Source organism: Schistocerca gregaria, unplaced genomic scaffold (genome assembly GCF_023897955.1).
Source record: "Schistocerca gregaria isolate iqSchGreg1 unplaced genomic scaffold, iqSchGreg1.2 ptg000131l, whole genome shotgun sequence".
NCBI classification, from domain to species: Eukaryota; Metazoa; Arthropoda; class Insecta; order Orthoptera; family Acrididae; genus Schistocerca; species Schistocerca gregaria.
The window spans coordinates 8,456,272-8,462,271 of record NW_026061717.1 but is presented as its reverse complement, the minus strand read 5'-3'; positions in this window follow the sequence as shown (position 1 = coordinate 8,462,271).

The following is a 6,000-nucleotide window of genomic DNA, read 5'->3' as shown; positions in this document are numbered from 1 at the left end:
TAAGGTGGGACGAGGCAGTCCGAATTACATTTTATAGATGTATTTCTCACATATCTCAGAGCCTGTCGTCGTCGTCGTCGTCGTCGTCGTCGTCGCCGCCGCCGCCACTTCTGCAGAAGTATCAAATGGCCATCATAGCAAATGCGGCGAGGGACGCTCTGCCTTCGATTCCGAATGCACAAAGTGTGTGTTCTTGTTTCCCAGTCTATATTTGGTCGGTCTCATAAGAGGTTGAATGTAACGAATGGGTGGGAAAGAGCAAGGGGCAGCGGCTGTGCAGAACGAAAACACAAATCCTCAGGGTGTGAGCGTTTCGAGATGAGTCGTATACATGTTATAGTTGGTTGTCAGTGACAGTGTGGCCTAATGGATCAGGCGTCGGACTTCGGATCTGAAGATTACAGGTTCGAATGCTGTCACGCTCGTGTTTTTCCAGTTCTGAAAAAGAAACATACCGTTTTAATGTAGCAATTGAGCAGTACGAAACCGTCTGATTGTTGCTGTTGACCATTTTTTGCTTGGAGTTGCTCTTGAGCTTGAAACACACTCAACAAGACCGGTGTTAACTAGCGAAATGGTCGGCAGGGTGCCGTCACCGCGAGTTTTGACTGGCACTTGCACATCTAAAACAACGTCGGAAAGTAACTCGTTCAGCTTTTGAGTCACATCAAGTATGTGTGTTAATTTTGACGCCACTAGCTCTGCATGTTGTCATGCAATTCCTTTACCTCTCAGAAATGATTATGAAATAAAAGTGAAGTACGTGACGAGTGTGACGTTAGGAAAACATTAGGCATCATGGAGAGATTCTGTATGGGACCACCCAACCCAAACAAGTACTGTGTGACTTGCTACTCGGCAGGTATTGATCGAGGCAGTCGGCTAGCTAAGCCGGAAGAGCGTGAGACTGTTTATTCCCAGGGTTGTGGGTTCGAGCCCCACGCTGGGCGGAACGGAATTTTGTTCCGCTGCAGATGTAAATTACCGTTTTTCTGATTAACGTGATATAATGTAAATAGCAACTTTAAACTTTGCCTATGTCTCTGTCAGTCGCCAGGAAACTGTATTTGAAGGTGAAGGTGATTTTGTAGACATGTGTGAAAGACATGTTCTGAAATGCAAGTGTTGTTGTTTGGAGAGCACATCGGTTACGTGTCAGATGTGTAGCCAAGCAGTAATGGGTCGCCATAGCTGCAAATATTAGAAGCTAATATGAAGTGTTGTCAGCTGAAGTCTGATGATGCAGGCGACCGTAAGGCCGAAGTACGCAAGAGTACCGCTAGGCCGCGTATCTTTAGCTCAGTGGTAGAGCATTGGTGTAGTAAACCATGGGTGGTAAGTTCCATCCTCAGAAGAAGAGGACGAATTTTGGAAATCAGTTTCGCGTCGTGGCCGTGTAGCAAACAGTATCTGTAATGACGAACAATTAGCGACAGGCGTTTTATTAATATTTACTCTCAGATGTGATTAAGGCGAATGGCGCAGATAAAGCATTTGCCAAAGCGGTACAGCCTAAGGTGGGACGAGGCAGTCTGAATTACATTTTATAGATGTATTTCTCACATATCTCAGAGCCTCTCGCGGTCGTCGTTGTCGTTGTCGCCGGCGAAGCCGCTTCGGCTGAAGTAGCAAACGGCCATCGTAGCAAATGCGGCGAAGGACGCCCTGTCTTCGATTCCGAATGCACAAAGTGTGTGGTCTTGTTTCCCAGTCTATATTTAGTCGGTCTCGTAAGAGGTTGAATGTAACGAATGGGTGGGAAAGAGCAAGGTGCAGCAGCTGTGCAGAACGAAAACACAATTCCTCAGGGTGTGAGCGTTTCGAGATGAGTCGTATACAAGTTATAGTTTGTCGTCAGTGATCGTGTGGCGTAATGGATCAGGCGTCGGACTTCGGATCTGATGATTACAGGTTCGAATGCTGTCAAGCTCGTGTTTTTCCAGTTCTGAAAAAGAAACATACCGTTTTAATGTAGCAATTGAGCAGTACGAAACCGTCTGAATGTTGCTGTTGACCATTTTTTGCTTGGAGTTGCTCTTGAGCTTGAAACACACGCAACAAGACCGGTGTTAACTAGCGAAATGGTCGGCAGGGTGCCGTCACCGCGAGTTTTGACTGGCACTTGCACATCTAAAACAACGTCGGAAAGTAACTCGTTCGGCTTTTGAGTCACATCAAGATGTGTGTTAATTTTTACGCCACTAGCTCTGCATGTTGTCATGCAATTCCTTACCTCTCAGAAATTGTTATGAAATAGAAGTGAAGTACGTGACGAGTGTGACGTTAGGAAAACATTAAGCAGCATGGAGAGATTCTGTATGGGACCACCCAACCCAAACGAGTACTGTGTGACTTGCTACCCGGCAGGTATTAACCGAGGCAGCCGGCTACCTAAGTCGGTAGAGCTTGAGACTCTCAATACCAGGGTTGTGTGTTCGAGCCCCACGCTGGGCGGAACGGAGTTTTGTTCCACTACAGATGTAAATTACCGTTTTTCTATATAAATGGTATGATGTAAATAGCAACTTTAAACTTTGCCTACGTCTCTGTCAGTCGCAAGGAAACTGTATTTGAAGGTGAAGGTAATTTTGTAGACATGTGTGAAAGACATGTTCTGAAATGCAAGTGTTGTTGTTTGGAGAGCACATCGGTTACGTGTCAGATGTGTAGCCAAGCAGTAATGGGTCGCCATAGCTGCAAATATTACAAGCTAATATGAAGTGTTGTCAGCTGACGTCTGATGATGCAGGCGACCGTAAGGCCGAAGTACGCAAGAGTACCCCTAGGCCGCGCCTCTTTAGCTCAGTGGTAGAGCACTGGTGTAGTAAACCAGGGGTGGTAAGTTCCATCCTCAGAGGAGGAAGAAAAATTTTGGAAATCAGTTTTGCGTCGTGGCAGTATAGCAAACAGTATCTGTGATGACGAACAATTAGCGACAGGCGTTTTATTAAGAATTACTCTCAGATGTGATTAAGGCGAATGGCGCAGATAAAGCATTTCCCAAAGCGGTACAGCATAAGGTGGGACGAGGCAGTCTGAATTACATTTTATAGATGTATTTCTCACATATCTTAGAGCCTCTCGCGATCTTCGTCGTCGTCGTCGTCGTCGTCGTCGTCGTCGTCGCCGCCGCCGCTTCTGCAGAAGTAGCAAATGGCCATCGTAGCAAATGCGGCGAGGGACGTCCTGCCTTCGATTCCGAATGCACAAAGTTTGTGGTCTTGTTTCCCAGTCTATATTTGGTCGGCCTCGTAAGAGGTTGAATGTAACGAATGGGTGGGAAAGAGCAAGGGGCAGCGGCTGTGCAGAACGAAAACACAATTCCTCAGGGTGTGAGCGTTTCGAGATGAGTCGTATACAAGTTGTAGTTAATCGTCAGTGACCGTGTGGCCTAATGGATTAGGCGTCGGGCTTCGGATCTGAAGATTACAGGTTCGAATTCTGTGAAGCTCGTGTTTTTCCAGTTCTGAAAAAGAAACATATCGTTTTAATGTAGCAATTGAGCAGTACAAAACCGTCTGAATGTTGCTGTTGACCATTTTTTGCTTGGAGTTGCTCTTGAGCTTGAAACACACACAACAAGACCGGTGTTAACTATCGAAATGGTCGGCAGGGTGCCGTCACGGCGAGTTTTGACTGGCACTTGCACATCTAAAACAACGTCGGAAAGTAACTCGTTCGGCTTTTGAGTCACATCAAGTATATGTGTTAACTTTGACGCCACTAGCTCTGCATGTTGTTTTGCAATTCCTTTACCTCTCAGAAATAATTATGAAATAAGGGTGAAGTACGTGACGAGTGTGACGTTAGGAAAACATTAGGCAGCATGGAGAGATTCTGTATGGGACCACCCAACCCAAACGAGTAATGTGTGTCTTGCTACCCAGCAGGTATTAACCGAGGCAGACGGATAGCTAAGTTGGTAGAGTGTAAGATTTTTAACCCCAGGGTTGTGGGTTCGAGCCCCACGCTGGGCGGAACGGAATTTTGTTCCGCTGCAGATGTAAATTACCGTTTTTCTGATTAACGTGATATAATGTAAATAGCAACTTTAAACTTTGCCTACGTCTATGTCAGTCGCAAGGAAACTGTATTTGAAGGTGAAGGTGATTTTGTAGACATGTGTTAAAGACATGTTCTGAAATGCAAGTGTTGTTGTTTGGAGAGCACATCGGTTACGTACCAGCTGTGTAGCAAGCAGTAATGGGTCGGCATTTCTGCAAATATTAGAAGCCAATATGGATTGTTGTCATCTGAAGGCTGATGATGCAGGCGAGCGTAAGGCCGAAGTACGCAAGAGTATCGCTAGGCCGCGCCTCTTTAGCTCAGTGGTAGAGCACTGGGGTAGTAAACCAGGGGTGGCAAGTTCCATCCTCAGAGGAGGAAGACGAATTTTGGAAATCAGTTTCGCGTCGTGGCCGTATAGCAAACAGTATTTGAGATGACGAACAGTTAGCGACAGGCGTTTTATTAAGAATTACTCTTAGATGTGATTAAGGCGAATGGCGTAGATAAAGCATTTGCCAAAGCGGTACAGCATAAGGTGGGACGAGGCACTCTGAATTACATTTTATAGATGTATTTCTCACATATCTCAGAGCCTCTCGCGGTCGTCGTCGTCGTCGTCGTCGTCGTCGTCGCCGCCGCCGCTTCTGCAGAAGTAGCAAATGGCCATCGTAGCAAATGCGGCGAGGTACGACCTGCCTTCGATTCCGAATGCACAAAGTGTGTGGTCTTGTTTCCCAGTCTATAGTTGGTCGGTCTCGTAAGAGGTTGAATGTAACGAATGGGTGGGAAAGAGCAAGGGGCAGCGGCTGTGCATAACGAAAACACAATTCCTCAGGGTGTGAGCGTTTCGAGATGAGTCGTATACAAGTTATAGTTAGTCGTCAGTGACTGTGTGGCCTATGGATCAGGCGTCGGACTTCGGATCTGATGATTACAGGTTCGAATGCTGTCACGCTCGTGTTTTTCCAGTTCTGAAAAAGAAACATACAGTTTTAATGTAGCAATTGAGCAGTACGAAACCGTCTGAATGTTGCTGTTGACCATTTTTTGCTTGGAGTTGCTCTTGAGCTTGAAACACACACAACAAGACCGGTGTTAACCAGCGAAATGGTCGGCAGGGTGCCGTCACCGCGAGTTTTGACTGGCACTTGCACATCTAAAACAACGGCGGAAAGTAACTCGTTCGGCTTTTGAGTCACATCAAGTATGTGTGTTAATTTTGACGCCACTAGCTCTGCATGTTGTCATGCAATTCCTTTACCTCTCAGAAATGATTATGAAATAAGAGTGAAGTACGTGACGAGTGTGACGTTAGGAAAACATTATTCAGCATGGAGAGATTCTGTATGGGACCACCCAACCCAAACGAGTACAGTGTGACTTGCTACCCGACAGGTATTAACCGAGGCAGACGGATAGCTAAGTCGGTAGAGTGTAAGAGCATTAATCCCATGGTTGTGGGTTCGAGCCACACGCTGGGCGGAACGGAATTTTGTTCCGCTGCAGATGTAAATTACCGTTTTTCTGATTAACGTGATATAATGTAAATAGCAACTTTCAACTTTGCCTACGTCTCTGTCAGTCGCAAGGAATCTGTATTTGAAGGTGAAGGTGATTTTGTAGACATGTGTGAAAGACATGTTCTGAAATGCAAGTGTTGTTGTTTGGAGAGCACATCGGTTACGTGTCAGATGTGTAGCCAAGCAGTAATGGGTCGCCATAGCTGCAAATATTAGAAGGTAATATGAAGTGTTGTCAGCTGAAGTCTGATGATGCAGGCGACCGTATGGCCGAAGTACGCAAGAATACCGCTAGGCCGCGCCCCTTTAGCTCAGTGGTAGAGCACTGGTGTAGTAAACCAGGGGTGGTAAGTTCCATCCTCAGAGGAGGAAGACGAATTTCGGAAATCAGTTTCGCGTCGTGGCCGTGTAGCAAACAGTATCTGTGATGACGAAAAATTAGCGACAAGCGTTTTATTAAGAATTACTCTCA